Below are 19,616 nucleotides of genomic sequence, written 5' to 3'. Positions count from 1 at the left end.
CACTTGGGAGGCAGAGGCAGGTGAATCTCTGTGATTTAGGAAAGAGCCTGGTCTGGTCGACAAAGAGAGTTCCAGGATAGCCAGGGCTACACAGAGAAACCTTGTCTCAAAAAAAACAAACAAAATACCAATGGTGAAACAGACAAAAATCTCCTGATGAGGGCCTGATGTCCAGAACATCTTACAGACAGGAAAATTTCTTATGGTTGTGAAGAGTCAAGGGAGCTTACTAGAATGTCTGGGTTCACAACACCCCCCCACACACACATCAAGGAAGAACATAATGACAAGTCAATTCAAAAACCAGGAGAACACTTGACTAGACATTTCTTGTAGCCATGCAAATGACTAATAGACACATCACAATGTCTGCAAACTCCAGCTCTAAGGAGTTGCCCTTTTCTGACCTTGAACACCAACCCACATAGGACGCGTGGGTACATACAGATAAAAAAATAAAATTTTTAAATGTTCTGGAATTGGGAAGAAATACACAATACTGTGACTATACTAATGCCACCAGATATCACACTTTAAAATAGTGACAATGTCAATTTTTCTTACATGCTATTACCTGAGTGGTTTTTGTTTTGTTTTTGGAGGGTCTCAACCCCAAGGGCTGCAGCTGTCTGGGCCTGGTGATCAAAAACACAAGCCGGTTCTTAAGTAAAGATGTTTAATAAATACAGCTCCAGAGTCCGAAGTCACCATGTCAGCCATGGCAGTTCTCAGGAGAACCCAGAAAGCCACAGCAGTTTACTACACAAATGGGATTATGAGCCTGTCCCAGTAAAAGTGCCACCTGTAGAACATGCATGGGGCAACATATTTTTGATCACCCACGCTGGGAGCGGGGTGGGGTGGCTGTGGTCTTCTGCAGATCCTGTCTTAAAAAAAAAAAAAAAGAATGAAAAAAGAAGCCAAGCTATGGTGGCACACACCTTTAATCCCAGCACTCAGAAGGCAGAGGCAGGCCCCCAAGTTCAAGACCATCCTGGTCTGATGGAGGAGCTAATTTCATTGGTTAATAAAGAAACTGTCTTGGCCCATTTGATAGGTCGGTCAGCCCTTAGGTGGGTGGAGTAGACAGAACAGAATGCTAGGTAGAAGGAAGTGAGGTAAGACGCCTCAGACAGACGTGATGAAGCTCTAACCCAAGATGGATGTACACTAGAATCCTTTCTGGTAAGCCACCACTTCGTGGTGCTTCACAGATTATTAGAAATGGGTTAGTGAAGATGTGAGAGTTAGCCAAGAAGAGGCTGAAACTAATGGGTCAGGCAGTGTTTAAAAGAATACAGTTTCCGGCCGCACACCTTTAATCCCAGCACTTGGGAGGCAGAGGCAGGCGGATCTCTTTGAGTTTGAGACCAGCCTGGTCTACAAGAGCTAGTTCCAGGACAGGCTCCAAAGCCACAGAGAAACCCTGTCTCGAAAAACCAAAGAAAAAAAAAAGAATACAATTTCCGTGTTATTATTTTGGGGCATAAGCTAGCCAGGCAGCCGGGAGCCAGGTGGCAGGAATGCAGCCCGCTGCTCCTTCTACACTGGTCTACAAAGTGAGTTCCAGGACAGCCAGAACTACAGAGAAACCCTGTCTTGAAAAAAACCTAGAGTTTGAGGCCAGCTTGAACTATATACAGTAAGTTTTAGGCCAGCTAACATTACTTACTGGGACCTCCTTGGCTTAAAAGAAAACCAAAACAGTAAAAATCCTGGTATTTGAGTTGTTGGTTTAAATTTTATAAAAATTATTAAATGAATTTTTGTATTGGGATCAGAACTGAATTCCATTGTTCAACAATGTCTGAAATAGCCTTAAACATACTCCTATCATTTTATACTATGTATTTATGAGAAGTAGCCCCCTTAAGACTAACAATTTGAAAATCAAAGAATTAGTTCTGAAAGACACTGAAGATACTCTGACAATATACTCAAAGTCCAGTTTGAGGCTGAAGGGTAAGATTCAGGAATTCACAGCCCATAGATGGACACTGTGAGATTCGAGGAGATGGACCCCAGGCTCATGATGAAGACTAGACCCCAGGCTATGGTGAAGTGTTTTTACTTACTGAACCATCTTGCTGGTCCTCAACTTTCAGTTATAGAAAACTTCAAGCACACCCACAAAGTAGTAGTGGTGCCATGATGACACAGTCCATGGCCAGAGAACCCCAAGTTTGAGACTAGTCTGGTATATACTGAAAAACTGTACAGGAAGCAAGAGAGGGAGGGAGGGAGGGAGGGAGGGAGGGAGGGAGGGAGGGAGGGAGGGAGGGAGGGAGGGAGGGAGGGACGGACGGACGGACACGGGTTCTGTGGTCCACACTGGTGGGCCTCCCCTTGCCTCGTGTTAGTTAGTTCAGTCTAGAGAAGCTGGGTATTGTTGCCTTCATCTCCACGTGTGAAACTGCACTGGCTCTCCAGACTAAGGACTGAACAGCTTCCTTTCCTTTGAACACCGATATGAGCTTGGAAACATTTCACGCTTTTAGCTGCTTATTTTTGGGGGATGAAGCCAGGGTCTCACAAGGCAGAACTCTACCACCACATCTATCTAGCTGGCAACCATCCCTTCCACCTGATCTGAGCACTGCTGTGGGTCCTCCTGGTACAAATGCCATGTTCCTAATGCAGATTCAGAATTCAGTGATCTCAAGTTTGACTCAAGTTCTACACTTCTCTTTTGATCCTTAGAGACATTTGTTTCTTCTATAGTATCTGACAGGGAAAAAAATACACATTTGTAACCTAAAACCAAAAGCTTGACTCCAAAAATGAGCTTTATAAAATTGTCATTTGGCATAAAATTCCAGGAGAAAACAAGACCTGACAGTCACCTCTACGGTATGCCTATGCCCTGCAACCACACTCATACCATGCACATGAAATAGTGATAAAGAGCAAAGGCACACAGACCTTTCCTTTAGGGAGATGGATTCATGCTGTGCTTTGTGTAGGACTAAAGACACACAACTCAGGAGCTTATGCTCAAGGGAGGTTCCAGCTATTATCATCTCTGCTTCTTCTACTTTTTTTTTTTTTTTTTGTCTCCTCCCAGAAACTGTCACACAGAACTCAGGGCCGTTTCCCACCTCCTTCACCCCAGCTCTCCTGTCACATTAGAATAACCACCCACAGGGCAGTTTGGGGGGGGGGGATGGTTCTAAGGTAAACATACAGTAGTTCTGTGATGCAGTTAGGGCCTAATCCCCTCCCCAGAAGCAGCCAGTGCCCACAGGTGGGTGTTTTCCAAGTCACCTCAGGGACTCTGCAACATGAACAGTTCTCCTTAGCAGGAAGACAATGCTGGCCATGCTGTGGCCAAGGCGACCATCTGCACTATTTTCTTGGGAAGCATCTTTTCTTCTTTTTTCTGGGGCATGGGGGGCAGGGGAAGACATGGGATTGAGGAAGGCTTTTCTCTTTGTAGTCCTGACTATCCTGAAACTATCTCTGTAGAATAAACAGGCTGCCCTTAAACTCCTGTGCTGGGATTAAAGGTGTGCACCACCACCGCCCAGTGAGCTCGTTCTTCTCTAAAGCTGCCTGGCCTTTACTCAGGATCTGTAATACCCAGCACAAGAATGAGCATCACCTACCAAACAGGCAGAACCCCGCCCCCGCAAGGAGATTCAAGGACAAACACCTGGTCCATGACTCTGAGCAGACAGAAGGACCTGTTGGGGTGCAGATGCACTCTGTAATACCTTGGTAATAGCCTAGTCCACTGACAAGCAGGAATCAAGAGACCCCCGCAGCAATAAAAGGCCTAGTATTAAATAAGGACACACCTCATAAACTATAAACTAAAACCTACAATACCAGCACTTGGGAGGCAGAGGCAGGAGGACTACCTGGAGTTCATCTGGGGATACATTAAAATAAAACAAAAAGACAAAAAAAAAAAAAATACTAGTCTCTCAAGAAATAAGCCAGAGGGGCTGGAGAGATGGCTCAGAGGTTAAGAGCATTGCCTGCTCTTCCAAAGGTCCTGAGTTCAATTCCCAGCAACCACATGGTGGCTTGCAACCATCTGTATGGGGTCTGGTGCTTCTGGCCTGCAGGCATACACACAGACAGAATATTGTATACATAATAAATAAATAAATATTTAAAAAAAAAAAAAAAAGAAAAAAGAAATAAGCCAGAGCTGGTGGGTACACACTTGTAATCTGAGCACTTGAGAGTCTGAGGCAAAAGATCAAGGTGAGTTCAGGGCTAGCCAGGGTTACATGGTGACCCTGTCCTAAAAACAAAATACAGGGTTGGAGAGATGGCTCAAAGGTTAAGAGCAAATTCTGCATTTGCAGAAGGCCCAGATTCAAATCTCAACACCCACATGGTGGTTCATAGTCTTCCTTGACTCCAGTTCCAGGAGACCTGTTACCTCTTCTAACCTCATCAGGTACCTACCAGACACACAAGTGTTACACAGACAATGCAGGTATAACATTCAAACACATAAAATAATCTGAGAATAAAAATTAAAAATAAAACAACAAGCCCCTAACCCTAACACTGTCACAGCTTGTGTCTAGCACAGAAGGGATATCAGAGCAGTTGAGCCTCACACAGTAGCCAACCAGATGCCATTGGATGGAGATGAGCCTGCCTATTTTAACAAGACACCTGCCTATTTTGAGCTGCATGCTACCGTATAAAAAGGAGGGAGTTGTCCTAGGATGTTTTGAGGCTTCCTACTTCTAGGATATCATTCAATTCCTCCTTCTTTCACAGGTACATGGCCCTGAGCTAAGGTGTTGCTGCCAGGTCCTGATGGTAACAGAAATGCCCTCCTCCCATGTGGCACTCTGGCACTTCCATGCTCTGCAGAGCTAAAGTTTCCACATAAGTGGTGGGCAGTGACTAAAGTACAATCCTAGCCATTTAGAAGGAGAAACAGCTGGAGGTCAAAGGTTAGCCTCTGGTCCCCCTTCTTTAGGCCTTTGAGCAGGTGACCAATGAGGTTCAAGGGTCAAGCCTGATCCCATAGGTACGACTTGCCTTCTCTTCCTAAGCAGAGCTCCATTAGGTATGTGGAGGTCGTCTGAGCCAGCTTTTCATTCCATAGACAGGAGTCCCCAGCACTCACCTGGCCTCAGGGTCCGGGGTGCTGGTCCTACTATGCAGCCATGGCCACAGCTCTGTCAAAAGGCAACTTGTGTGGATGTGCTGGCTCAATGTGCAGGCCAACCTAAACCAAAAGACAGGAAAACTGAGTTCTAAAGAAGGGTTGGAAACCTGGGAAAGTTCAAATGTTTCCAGTGAAAGGTGTGGTTCTGTGGTAGAGTCTGCCAAATGTGAGGAAGGCCCTGGGCTCTGGTTCTGTCTCCAGCACCAACACTAGAAGAAAATGCCTTCAGTCACAGGAATAGTGAAGTATGCAACTGCTGCCTTCCACAACAGAGGCCAAAGAGATCAATTTCTAAGGCCTAGCGAACAACTGGGGAGTAATCTGTGATCAACATCCCAGACCTGTCTTTGAAGCACTCAAAATAATAATAATAATAATAATCATGCCAACAGATTATTCCCACCAACACCCAGAATACACAGTAAGTGATTCAGGGGCTCTATCCTCACAGAAAGCCGGAAGTCACAGAACATTAAGATCAGGCTGGGTGCTGACCAGTGGGGATAACCTGAAGGCAGACCCCACTTTATAAAGTAGGGACCTTATGCACCTGATACTCAGGAAATCAGCCCAGTTCCCAGATCAGCCAGGTTCCCTCTCTAACCCACCATCCCTGCAGAAGTATAGGCTTGTCCCTGAGGAAGAAGAGTGCACACTCACCCCTGGACTGAGACAGCTTATCTTCAACCTCAGGGGTCAACAAGTGTCCAGGGAAGAAGAGACAGCCCGCCTTGCAGATGAGACTTGTAGCTAAAGTTCAAGACCAAAGGAGAGTGGTTCTATGACAGGTCCCAGAGTCTATGGTATCAGGCTGGATCCCACTTCCAGGATTTTATGCATGTGGCTTGCCGAGTATCCATACCACCTCTGTTCTCTTTTTTGGGGATTCACAAGACTGCCAGAAGGACATTCTAATAAAGCGGTAATTTTTTTTTTAACTTAAGAAATGGCTCAGCAGTTAAGAGCACTGGCCACTCTTATAGAGGACCAGGGTTAGGTTCCCAGCACCCACATGGCAGCTTACAACTTTTTGTAACTCCAGTTTGAACAGATCAAACACATTCTTCTGGCCTCCTTGGGTATCAGACACACACATGGTATATATACATGTAGATAAAACACTCGACACATTTTTAAAAAGAGAAAGCTTTTCTATCTAGCTAGTTTGGGGTTTGTAATACATGGTCTCATCATGGAACTCTGGCTGACCGTCTCTGCTTGAGCTCTGAGATTAAAAGCTTGCCCCATCACACCCAACCAAAACCTTTTATTCCTTTTGGTTTTTCAAGACAGGGTGTTGTGTGTTATTTTGATCGTATTCTAACACCAAGACTGCCAATAAAATTTACTTTCAATCAAGAGGACAGAGCTAGCTACTAACAGCTACTACTAAAATTAACCATAGAGGTTTTGGAGAACTAAGGACAAGCAGACACAGGAAATAGTAAGGCAGGGTTAAGACAGGATCTCAGACCGTTTTGGATGGGGGGGGGGGGGTGTCACACAGGATCCTGGTATCACTGGTAGCTTTTTTGCCAGTTCTGTGTTCATTCAAGTTCTTACCCTGATATCTGACTCCTTAGCTTTTATTGTAAAGAATAATTAGATAAATGCATCAACAGGGTTACTCTGTGTTGCCGTGACTGGCCTGGAACTCTGTAAGCCACGCTGGCCTCGAACTCAGAGATCTGCCTGCTTCTGATTCTCAAGTACTGGAATTAACGCACACCCAGAGAAACAAAGCTTTATTCCTATACTAGTTCCGGTAATTTGTGGCTCAAAGGTGTAATAAATACTCTCACAGGAAAACTTGCCTAGTAAAGCCAGGAGTGAATGCAGAGAGACCTTTGCATATCAAGGAGCACAAGGCCCCTCCTATGTGCTCACTACCAGAGCCTGACTTTTTGGCTCAGTTCAGGCTGGGAAATCCAACCAATGCTGTTAACCCTCACTTGCCTGGCTCTGCCAGGGGCAGGAAACCCTAGCGTAGCTCCCCAAGCACCTGTCTCTGGTGCTCAGAATCAAGGCCAGCGCAGACAGATCCCACCCTGAGAGGTTTTCAGCTTTACCATGGAACAAAAGCAATAGATTCTACAAAAGTCACCTTTCAGTTCTGAGTCTCAACTTGTTCCCAGGCTAGGAATATATGGCCTGATCACGTCTCTCCCGTCAGCACTGTCCACACCTCCAGCCTACGGTCCCACACCTAGGAGAGGTAGCAGTGAAACTGCACGCAGAGGTCAGAGGGCCACATGAGAGCTGGCTCGTTCCTTCCACCATCATGTAGGTTCTATTTAACTTTATTTTATGTGCATTGGTGTGAAGGTGGCAGATCTCGTGGAACTGCATTTTCAGACAGTTGTGAGCTGCCATGTGGGTGCTGGGAATTGAACCCGGGTCCTCTGGAAGAGCAGTCAGTGCTCTTAACCGCTGAGCCATCTCTCCAGCCCCCTCATGTAGGTTCTAGGAATTATATTTAGGTTAAGTAGTCAGGTAGTAGTAAACACACTTTCTTGTTGAGCTACCTTGTCAACCCGTTTGGATGTTCTCGATTTTGTCTAATTTAGTAGGACCCTGACCACAGTGAGTCATGGGGCCATTAGTGTACAAAGTCACATCAATCGGTCAGAAGTTAAAGTCACAACAGAATTTGTTTAAAACGGGATGAGAAACAAGATGTACAAGAAAAAAAACTGCAGTCACCTGAGAATGAGGCAAGAAAATGGCTTGACTCTAGGACAAGACCGAGATTTTTGTCTGAAATAAATAAACAAACAAATAAAATGAAAATGGAAAAAAAAAAAAAAAACAGAGCTGGGGTGTAGGCTCTAGCAGAGTTTACCTAGCATGTACCAGGCCTGGGCTCCATCACTAAAGTAAATAAAACAAAGAAAAAGGGATCCCTTATTCATAGCAATAGTACAAATTCTCTTTCCAACTGACCTACAAATATAATGCATTCGCCATCAGAAACCTCCATGGGCACATGGCTATGGCATAAGTACTTATCACACATGCGTGAGGACCTGCACCCTATAAAGAAGCTGGGCATAGTGGCATACTCTTATAATCTCACTTCAAGAGAGACTCTTTACCTCCCCTGATAAATCATTATGGCTAGGCTTTAACCCTGCACCTGGGTCCTCCAACTCATACGCACACACCCTCCCAAAACTCACCCCGAACTCGTGTCCTAACTGGAGAAAAACCACACTTGACAGAAAGACTGTCGTGCACATGAAATCAAGCCTTGGCATTGTGGCTGCCCCATCTTATGTTGTCATTTGATCTTTTGGGGCAAGGCCTGGAGGATGCTCCCTTTTAATTCCAGGACAAAGGCAGAAGCAAGAGCCCCCTAGGTCTGTCTGGAGACCATGGCCAACACGGGAGATGTCTCTGAAGGCACTGGCACTTGATAGGGAAGGGCTGACTGTACTAAACTCGAGTGTGACCCTGTATGAGTGTACCCCTCTACTCTCTGCCCACAACTTGACCTCACTGATACCTCAGCCGTCTACACCCACACACTCTGGTCCCTATGTCATTCTGACAGACCAAGAACCCCGCACTTCTCATTGCTCCTGTCTCTGCCCCTCCCAGCCCAAGTTCACCTGCCCTGCACAAACCAAGTATCTTTACAAGGCTCACCTGGACCTCTGTACTGATAATCATAGCAACCACATCACCAAATCATCAAGAAGTAGAACTCATAACACCACAAAGAGGAAAGCCAAGGCAGGCACTAGTGGAGCACCAAAGGGGGCACGATGGTGCTGGCAGGTGGAGAAAGATTAGCTCAAGACAAAGATTCAGTCTTCCCTTCTTTTTTTGAGACAAGACAAACACAACACACACACTCTCTCAGACAAAGTCTCACTATGTATGCCCTATTGCTATATAGACTAGGCTCTCCTGGAATTCAGAGATCAACCTGTCATGCCTCTCAAGGGCTAGAATTAAAATACATGCCACCACACCCAGCTAAACAGAATCATAATTCTTTTTTTGTTTTGTCTTGTCTAGTTTCTTGAGACATGGTTTCTCTGTGTGGTACTTGCTGTCTTGGAACTTGTTCTGTAGACCAGGCTGGCCTTGAACTCTAGATCCACCTGCCTCTGCCTCCCAAGTGCTGAGATTAAAGGAGTGTGCCACCAGGTCTAATTCTTAATATAGCCCCCCCCCCCCAGATGTCCTTGAACTCAGAGCTCCAGAGTACTGGCAATATACATACTTAAGTATGTGCTCTGTCACTCAGTTCTGCTCCAATCCACATTCAGTTTCCAAATTGGGGGGGGGGGGGGACACCCTATTGCGTACTACCCGCATTCAAGCAAATAGTTTCCTGGGACACAGCCACAACCAATACTCCCTCTGGCTGTGTCTTCCTATAATGACAAAGCATAGCAGTGATGACACATGACAGAGTAAAACCAAAAATATTGTCTCAAACAGTAATAAGAAAACCTCACCTCTACTATCACTAAGCACTGAGGAGCTTCTCAGGAAAGGGGGAGAGGGGCCCAAGTCACAACAGCACAGAGCACCCCCAGGGAACCTGAGCGGTACCTGCTCTCCCCAGGGAACAAAACCTCATTACCCATGTCCCCAGAGAGCAGGGGCATGTTGGACTAGGCAGACTAGAGACTTGGAGAAACAGTCCCAGGAGAGCAAAGGAACCAGTGGGAAAACTGGCTGTACAGACTGTCCCCTGGCAACCTAAACTGACACTAGGGATGAGAATGGTACAGAGTCCTGTCCACCATCTCAAGTTCTGACACTGACTGGGTTAGCAACCAGTTTGTACCTTGAGGCTGGCTCACCTAGTATTCCCCTTATCCATAGTAACAAAGGCCTTGATAGAGGATGGATCATCTCTCCTAACACTGAGCCAACACAGCCTCCCTAACGTCCCTGCAGACAGACACACACACACACACCTCTCACAGTACCTTATGGTGGTCCGCATGCGTGCATGCACACTCACACACATCCGGTCACAGCTCCAGTAAGCCTGCCCCTCCCCCACCGCCCAGACAGCCTTTGCTCATGCCACTGCCATGAAAGAAGCCCACTCGTTCCCTCTTGCCATTTCTAATGCGAGTCCCTGTCTCTAAGCAAGCGCTCACTTCCCAACCAGCACACCCAGGCCAGATTAGGTACATCAGAATGTGGCAACACAGTTGAGACCATGTTCTGCCCTCCTACAACGCTGTCAGCACCCACAATGTTTCCTTCACACACTTGAAGCAAAAACAGTCATAAATACTAACTCTGTCCTTCCTTAGAATTCAAGGCTAGAAGGCAGCCATGTGGCCCCAACCCCCAGCATGAGCCTGGGCCTCCCAGAGAGCAGCTGTTGCTTCAGCCTCTCTCACAGCTGAAGGTCCCAGAGGCCCAGCCTTGAGTCTAGAAAAGCCTCCTCCCTGTGACTGCTGGGAACTCATTGCTGTCTCATTATTGGTGGCTGGCATACTGTACACACTCCCTTTTTCTTTTCTTCCCCCACAAAGCTAGAAATGGACACTAGAGTCTGTGCTTTGCATACTAGGCAAGAAGTCCCTACTGAGACCCTAACCAGCACCCATCCCTTCTTACTGCGGAGGTACAGTATCCCACCCTGAACTTCCAAAAGTCATCTCATGGATCCGGAAGCAGGAAACTTCATCATACCCTCCCTTCCCTATCAGCCATTCTGAAGGTTCAAAGGCTCTCCATGACCCACAGCCCTCTGAGAGTTCGCCTCCCTCCTGGAGCCCCCTCAGGACTGTGCTGCAGACCAAGTGGCAGGCCCCAGCCAGCTCCAGGCAGGACCTCCACAGGAAAACCACTACTTCTTACTTTAGCAACTGTGATTAAAGCCATTCCTCAAAACGTCTCAGCTCCCATCTGGACGTGGATGTTCTTCCCAATGTCCAAGCAGCAGGTGAGAACTGCAGAGACCTGCATGCTTAATGGTCAGAGCCCAGGGTGTCTGAGCCTCAGAAAGGTCTGAAGTGCTCAGCACTGAGATGCTCAGTATGAAAAAGCTTGTCAAAGACACCTAAAAGAAGTGTGACAAGAAAAAGAGGAAATGGCTTCTCTGCCAGGAATCTGAAACTGCCCAGCACCCTAGATAACTAACTCCTTTTTTCTACCCCTTTTCCTGGCACAGAGCTCTCAATTCTTAGGATTTCCAAAGTGTCCATGTCATGGAGGAGGCTTGCATGCAGGCTAGTGATAAGTCAGCTACCCACTCAGACCCTGGGTAAGAAGGGAAAGAGAAAGGCAGGAGGCTAATGGGTCCCCAGTACCAATAGTGCCAACAACTGTGCCTCTGTCACAAGGCTCCAGAAGCACCCACAGGCCTAGGGCTCTAGAAGCTTCCAGACAACAGGACACAGGAAGTTCCTGGAGAGTCCTGAAGCTCCTTCCCAACACTGCAACACCCAAAATGGCAAGTTTCCCAGAGTTCTACCAGCTGCTGGAGGAGGGGACCTGAGAACCCTAGACAGATAGCCAGTCAAAAGAAACCCAGGAGAGTCCCACTGGGAAACTGGAAGAAGGGAGCAACCTTGAGAATAAGTTCTGGCCCTGCGGAAGCTAACACCACCTCCAGGGAACTGTTGTGGGCAGAGAGCTAAATTACAGGATGTCCTGCTGGTGTGTGCTGTTCAAGGGCCACTTGCTGAGGTCACTGAGGACTCAGTCTGAAATGTGGGACAGCTTTCCCCTGGCTGCCCTCTACAAAATAACACCAGTATGTGTCATATGTCCAGCTATCAGATACAATGACAAGTAGCTACAGGAAAAAAAAGATGAATACCTGAGATCCCCCCACCCAAAGCAAGGCAGCTGAGAGAGCTCAGACACTCCCCAATAATCCCTAGTGGTTTCAGGAGCTCTAGGGTCACCCCACCAAGCTAGAGGAAGCGTATCCAGTTCCTTCCCCTCCAGGAGCTAAAGAAACCCCAAGGAATTTCTGTGCTCCAACACTCTACATCCTAGATGATGTCACAATAAACCTTCTATACCCATATGCATTTTAAAAAATACCTTAGCAGCTGACACAAGCTGGGCCCCTAATGTGTATGCCACAGTCTCTTCCTAAACTAACACTGAAAGATAGATCCACATTCTCATAGTTTTTTGACAGTCAATGCACATAAAGTAAAATTCTTATCTTAAATTTCCCTGCTTTGGAAACAGTATGGAGGTTGTCCTGTTTCATCTCATAACCAAGCCGGGCTTATTTTGATCATTTTTAAGTGTACAGTTCAACAGCATTAAAAAATGTTTACATGGGCCAGTGAAAAGGCTCAGCAAAGGCTGCCAAGCTTTGAACCTGAGTTCAATCTCCATGACCCACAACTCCTGAAAGATGACCTCTGAACTCCATGACCACACATGATCATGAAGTATAAAAACATAAAGAAGTAGAAAAACACCAACACTACCATAGTACACAGAACTTGTAAAAGTGAAACCGCATGTAGTGCTTGTCCTTGCCCTAGGCTCTGGCACCATCACTGCCTTCTATCTGCAATTTTTATTCCAGGCAGCTCCTAAGTGGGAATCAGCATATGCCGGTAGTATCTGAGCCACATCACATGATTTCAAAGTTGAGCTACTTGTGTCACTGAATCTTCCAGAACCATGCAAGCACAGGGATATCACGGTGCAATGGGGAGACAAGCTCCAACATCAACTGCCATTCCCAGAATGCATGGCAGAAAAAGACCCAAGAAAGTTTGTGACTGGTGACCTAAGCACCTTGGTTCAGAGCAAAAGCCAGGCATGGTGATGCTACCTGTCACTGCAGTACTCATCGGAGACCTCCACAAGTTCAGAGGTACAACCTGAAATAGAGTACAACCTAGCCTTAAAGTTTCACTATTTTATGGATGCTTTTCCTGACTGTATGCCATGTGTGTGGCTGGTGCCCTGAAGTCAAAAGAGGGCATCACTCAGACCATCTAGGACTTTGGTTGTGGGCCACCATGTATGTGGATGCTAGAACCAAACCCAGGTTTTCTACCAAAAACAGCCATGGCTGTTGCTAAGCCACTCTCTCTAGGCCCTCTCTCAAATTAAAAATAAATTAAGTCACTGAGCAGTGGTGGCACAGCACTTGGGGAGGCAGAGGCAGGAGGATCTCTGTGAGTTCAAGACCAGCCTGGTCTACAAGAGAGAGTTCCAGGACAGGTTCCAAAGTCACAGAGAAACCCTGTCTCAAAACAAAACAAAAACGATAAAAAATAAAGCCAAGTACAGTGGTGCACACCTGGGAGGCTGAAATAGGGTGACTGTCTCAAGAGTTCAAGGCCAGTAAGGGCTACATAAGCCTCTATCAAAAGAAAGAGAAGCCGGGCGGTGGTGGCGCACGCCTTTAATCCCAGCACTCGGGAGGCAGAGGCAGGCGGATCTCTGTGAGTTCGAGACCAGCCTGGTCTACAAGAGCTAGTTCCAGGACAGGCTCCAAAACCACAGAGAAACCCTGTCTTGAAAAAAAAAAAAAAAAAAAAAAAAAGAGAGAGAGAGAGAGAGAGAGAGAGGGAGAGAGGGAGAGAAGCTGGATGTAATGGCACAGGCCCTTAACCAAAGCACTCAAGAGGTAAAACCAGTTCAAGCCAGACACACACAGTTAAGAACCTGAGATAGAGAAGGGAGGGAGGGCCTGCAACAAAATTACTTAGTCAGTGAACAATCAGTCAACAATTCAATCCCCAGCAACCACAGAAAACCAGGTGAGGTGCTGGTTAACCCAGCACTGGGGAGGTGCAGACTGGAAGGCTCCTTGAGGCTCACTCAGTAGCCAGCAGCCAGTTAAGTCAATGGAGCTACAAGTTCAGCAAGCAAACCTGTCTCAAAGGTGAGGCCCACAAGATGACTCCGAATCAAAGGCACTAACTAGTCAAGTCTGTCACCCTGAATTTAACTCCTGTAACCTGCACGGTAGAAGGAGAACCAATTTCTGCAAGTTGTCATCTAACCTTTCATGTGTGCAAATGTGCCAGTGCACACATGCACATTCACACACACAAATATATAATTTAAAGGTTTTGTTTTTAAGGCAGAGTCTCACAATGTAACCCTAGCTGTCCTGGAACTCACTGAGATCTGCCTGCCTCTGCCTTATGAATGCTAGGGCAAAGGCAAATGCCTTAACACCCAGCCAGAAATGTTTAAGTTGAGGCAAAATTTAAAAAGACAATCATCACTGGCCTCCATGTGCATGCACAAACTATCCCACACATATCTTTACTTAAAAGTAATTTGTTGATCTATTTTCAAGACAGCCCCATCAGGCCTGAAACTACAATAGGTCAGGCTAGCTTCAAACTCACAAAGATCCATCCGTTTCTCTCTCTGCCATCGCACGTTTACTTTTTATTGTATTTTACGTTTATAAGTCAACAGCCGTCTTTTGTTGTTATTGTTGTTTGTTTTTCGAGATGGGATTTCTCTGTAGCTTTGGAGCCTGTCCTGGAACTAGCTCTTGTAGACCAGGCTGGCCTGGAACTCACAGAGATCCACCTACCTCTGCCTCCCCAGTGCTGGGATTAAAGGCGTGTGCCACCACCGCCTGGACCAACCTTCATCTACAACAGATACACACAGAGAGCTAAAAAGACCACAGGAATCAATTAAGGTCACACAAAGGAAACTGAGGCAGGAGAATCCAAAGTTTAAGACAGACCTGAACAAAAGGCCCTGCTTCAAGAAAATAAATAAGGAAGAAAAGAAAACAGCTGTGTGCAGAGGACTCTCAGTATAAGTGGTCACCAGAGCCCAGCCCAGCCCAGCCTCACTCCTATCCCAGCCTCCAAGCATGCTAAGTCATTTTGACCCAAACTCCTACCTACAACCACAACCCCTCCCCCGTTTCTAAGCCAGTGTCCTGGGAGGAACATCCATCTTACCTCTCAAGCCTTCCAAAAAAGTCAAAACTCAAACCCATCTGAGAAGTTTATAAAAATCATTACAACAGCTGTTAGAATAAAATGTTTCCAAGGAATCTATGTGAGCACATGTGCACACAAATAATGCCTAAACATATGAAAGCAGGCACGAGTGTGCCATGGCATACACGTAAGGTCTGAAATGGCATTAGCCTCATCTTCCACCTCAAGGCTCATGGCAGGCTAGTTGGCTGTGCACACTAGGAACCTTTCCCGTCTCCATCTCAGAACCCCGTAGTGAATGCTAGGATTACAAACATTGCTCCTGCTGCAGATTCAAACTTGGGCCTCATGTTTGCTTAGCAAGTGCTTCCCCCTGAATCATCTCTCCAGCTCATGTGTGTGCTCTTAGCTGCTGAGCTATATCTCTAGCTCCACTTCTTTCTCTTCTCCCCGCAATGAGGTATGTTGTGCATGTCACAGCTCACATGTGCAGGTCAGAGAACAACTTACAGGTGACATTTCTCTTCTTCCACCATGGGTGTCCTAGGCAGGGAATTCAGGCTGCCAGATTTGGCAGCAAGTATCTTGACCTGACAAGTCATACTAGCCCCTTCCCTGGGTCTTTCTGGAAAAGGCTCCAAAACTCAAAACACCATGGAGGGCCAAAGCAGGATGACTCTGAGTCTGAGCCCAGCTAGGGCTATTATGAAACCCTGTCTCAAAAATAAAAAGCCAGGCCAGGCCATGGTGGCGCACGCCTTTAATCCCAGCACTCGGGAGGCAGAGACAGGCGGATCTCTGAGAGTTCGAGGCCAGCCTGGTCTACAAGAGCTAGTTCCAGGACAGGCACCAAAGCTACAGAGAAACCCTGTCTCGAAAAACCAAAAAAAAAAAAAAAATTAAAAGCCAGAGGACCCTAAGAAAGACATACATGGATCTAATCTAGATGGGAAGTAGAAAAAGACAAGATCTCCTGAGTAAATTAACTGGGAGCATAGGGACAGCAGCAGGGGGTAGAAAGGGAACGGGGAGGGTGGGAAGGGAGTAGAAAAAAATATATAGCTCAAAAAAAAATAGAAGAAAAGAAAAAGGAGAGAGAGAGAGAGAGAGAGAGAGAGAGAGAGAGAGAGAGAGAGAGAGAGAGAGAGAGAGAGAGAAGCCAGGTCAGATGTGGTGATGCACACCTGTCATCCTAACACCTGACAAGGCTAGCTCTGACTACATAGCGATCCCAGGTTAGTTTAGGCTACACGAGACCTGTCTCAAAAATGAAATTACAGAAATAAAAATTAAAATCCTTCAAGCTTGAACAGCCTCAGAATCTAGAACTCGTGAGCTCCCAACCAGCTTTCAGGGCTCAAGTATCATACACAAGCCTCTTCCTATACCCTATAATTTCTATAAAGTTCTTTTACCAGCTAAAGTAAGGTCTGGGTCCTTCTAATCTGCATTCACCCGTCCCGCCTACTGTTTGACAGAAAAACAGCAGGCTGTTCCTGCATGTGCAAGGGGCCTGCCATTACTTTTTATCCTAACTATCCCCACACTCTCACCAGTGCAGAATACAGAATAGACTCCAAACACACCTTCTGTAGGGTCATACCCTGAGCACACAAGGGTGAGATGGTCTCGTGGGCTCACCACATGTCCACTCAGGGCAACAAAGCAAAAAAAGGCCACCCAGAGCTACGGGTTATCTCACTCACATCTAGCCTATCCAGGACCCAGGTCCCTCCACCCCTGTCTAACTACCAATTCTGTGCCCCTATTTTTCAGGACCCACTATTGGGATCTGTAATATCTTCCAGTCCCTACCCAACTGCCACCCCAAACAGACTCCCACTGTCCTTCCTATCTGAGGGCACTCAAGGGCCACCTTCCCTATCACAGGATTCCAGGGCACAGCAGAGGCAGAGCCTGTAAGAGACTCCTAACAGCTGTTAAGAACAGACCCAGCTAACCACCACCGTCTGCCCACTGTGTCTCAGGTACCTGTCCCACTTTTTATTCAGGTAGGCAAGCCCAAGGCCATGGGAACATCAATCTGCTTGTCAACCATCTTCCCCTCCCAAGCTTCCCTCACATAAGCACGCAGTCCTGTGCAGGTACACTTCAGGTTTCCTGTGTAAGTGCTCAACAGTGCCCCAATAGCCCAAAAACTCAGCTGGGCAGGAATTGGGGCCACCTGGTCACATCTGTGTTCCTGTCATCAACCCCAGCCTGCCAGCTCTGTCCACTCCATACTATGGTGATAGAAGCCTGAGCTGCACTGTACTCCGGAACTCTAACAGTAGCTAGGCTATGAATTTTGTTTTTTTCTCTTGTCATGTTGAACCTCAGGGCTCACATGTGCTAGGTAAGTATTCTATCCCCAGTCTCTGCATAAACTTAAAACAGCTCAAAAGAGGTGGGAGTGTTCTTGCCTAACATGCACAAGGTCTTGGGTTCCTTCCATACCCCCAGTAAAAAATAACTTTTAAGCCAGGCGGTGGTGGTGCACGCCTTTAATCTCAACCTTCGGGAGGAAGAAGCAGGTGGATCTCTGTGAGTTTGAGGTCTACAGAGTGAGTTCCTGGACAGCCAGGGCTGTTACACAGAGAAACCCTGTCTCAAAAAACAAACAAACACAACAAAACAAAAAAAAAACCTTTTAAAACAGCAAAGCGGTGCCCACGAGCAGTTCAGTCTCCTTGCTGTTCTGCAGTAAGCCATGGTAACATATAGAAGCTCCCATCATTGCCAATAAGAAGCAGCCTCTAGGCCACTCATTCCACAAGTTCCTTCTCTCGGTCCACCTGTCCTGGTAGCTGTCTAAAACCTGCACTCACACTCCCCAAACTCTCTAGAATCACAAAAGTCATCTACCCAACCCCAAATCCAAGAGCCTGGCTTCCATAGGACCCCTGAAGCCTCCTCAGCTTCATCTCTCCTATGACACTGTGAGCAGCACCCCATTAACAGGATAGTCTTTTTCAGGCATAAAGGCCATGCAAGAGGGGCAACCTGATTTGACTGGGGTAGTAGAAACTCCAGCATGGATCAAGAGTGCAGGACACTGAGCACTCTACCAGCATCGCCCTTAGCAGGATGTGCCAATCTTGCCTCTCCCTGAACTGGCTTGGGCATTGTCAGAGCTGCTTGCTGTGGGGCTGACAGGTGCTCTGCTTGCTGCTCCCCATTACCAGGGCCAATTCTGGACCTCAAGTGTGCCTGCAGTTAGGTGCAGCTACTTTCTTTTCTTTTTTTTTTTTTTTGTTTGTTTGTTTGTTTGGTTTTTCGAGACAGGGTTTCTCTGTGGCTTTGGAGCCTGTCCTGGAACTAGCTCTTGTAGACCAGGCTGGTCTCGAACTCACAGAGATCCGCCTGCCTCTGCCTCCCGAGTGCTGGGATTAAAGGCGTGCGCCACCATCGCCCGGCTGCAGCTACTTTCTTAATGAGACAGGGAAGTGCTGCTTAAGCTTTAAACCATCACCCACTGGATTTCTGGGACAGGAAGTCCTGAGATTCCTGAAGCAGCCCTGCATCACTTCCTCCCTGTGTCCTGTCCTCTAAGCAGACACCAACAATGACCTCAGGCTCAAAAGCAGACGACAAGGTCAGGAGAGAGGAAACTAGCCAGTGGACCTATATAAACAAACCTAACCCTAACCAAACCTACGCCAGGCCAGAAAGACAGACCAACCAGACTCTCCTTCCTACTGCAAGTCAGTGGTGGGAAGTCTAGCCCTTCTGGGGTCTTAATTTCCAGTTTGTAACACAAAATTTCCTGACTCACACTGAAGTGTGGGGTTCTGCAGAGCACAGAGGAAAGTCCACAGGGGATGCTACAACTGTCTATTGCCCAAAAAATTACTTTTTTAAAATCTCTCTCTCCCTGTCTCTGTTTCTTTCTCTTCTCTGTTTATGTATGATGTGTGTACATGTTCGTGTGTACCAATACCAGTGCACATGCCAAACTGCATGTGTGGAAGTAAGGGACAACCTTAGGTCTAAGTCCTCACTGTCCACCTGGAGCCAGTGTCCTTTCCAAGCGTTCACTGCTATGTACACCAGGCTAGCTAACCTTTGAGCCTCCCAGGATTTCCCCTGTACCCACTTCCACCTCTGTAGGAACAATAGGATTACAGGTGTGGGCTCTGTGTTCAGCCTTACTTAGGGGTTCTAGGCATCCAAATTCAGATCCTCACACCTGCTTTACCCACTGAGCTACCCCTCAGCCCCCAAAAGGTACTCTTTTATTTTATCGTGGCTAGGCCCAGGGCCTCAAGCATGCTACTGCCATGAAGCGGCACCCTCAGCCTGCTCCGTTTCTAACGCAGCAGACGAACAGACATGATCCTACTGCCATCCACACTCAGGATTTAATACAAAACAATTTCAAAATGGCCAGCAAGATGGCCAAACACAGTAAAAGTACTTACGTGCTACAGGCCTGGCAACTGAAGTCTATTCTCTGGGACCCAGTTAAAGGTGGAAACAGACATGCAGACATGCCAACAATTAAAGTCACGCATACACAGCTGAATGCGGCAATGCACGCCTTTAACCCCAGCACTAAGGACACAGACAGATGGATCTCTGTGAATTCAAGGCTG

At 46.9% G+C, this 19,616-nt stretch overlaps 1 protein-coding gene across 6 annotated transcripts in view; it reads right to left on the bottom strand.

The window, feature by feature from the left end:
* Gatad2a (GATA zinc finger domain containing 2A) overlaps positions 1-19,616 on the bottom strand; it is a 93,562-nt gene that overhangs the window by 38,021 nt on the left and 35,925 nt on the right. For 3 of the 6 annotated variants that reach the window (XM_057752884.1, XM_057752888.1, XM_057752883.1), the window contains exon 2: positions 5,099-5,200. The exons of 2 other annotated variants lie outside the window; for them this stretch is intronic. The gene's annotated coding sequence lies outside the window, so the exon portion shown is untranslated. Of the gene's footprint in view, positions 1-5,098; positions 5,201-5,800; positions 5,817-19,616 lie in introns of those variants that run through there. One more of the 6 variants, XM_057752885.1, reaches the window with a different exon arrangement.

The sequence above is a fragment of the Chionomys nivalis genome, chromosome 20 (genome assembly GCF_950005125.1).
Source record: "Chionomys nivalis chromosome 20, mChiNiv1.1, whole genome shotgun sequence".
NCBI lineage: Eukaryota > Metazoa > Chordata > Mammalia > Rodentia > Cricetidae > Chionomys > Chionomys nivalis.
This window is presented reverse-complemented; position numbering and strand designations above follow the sequence as displayed.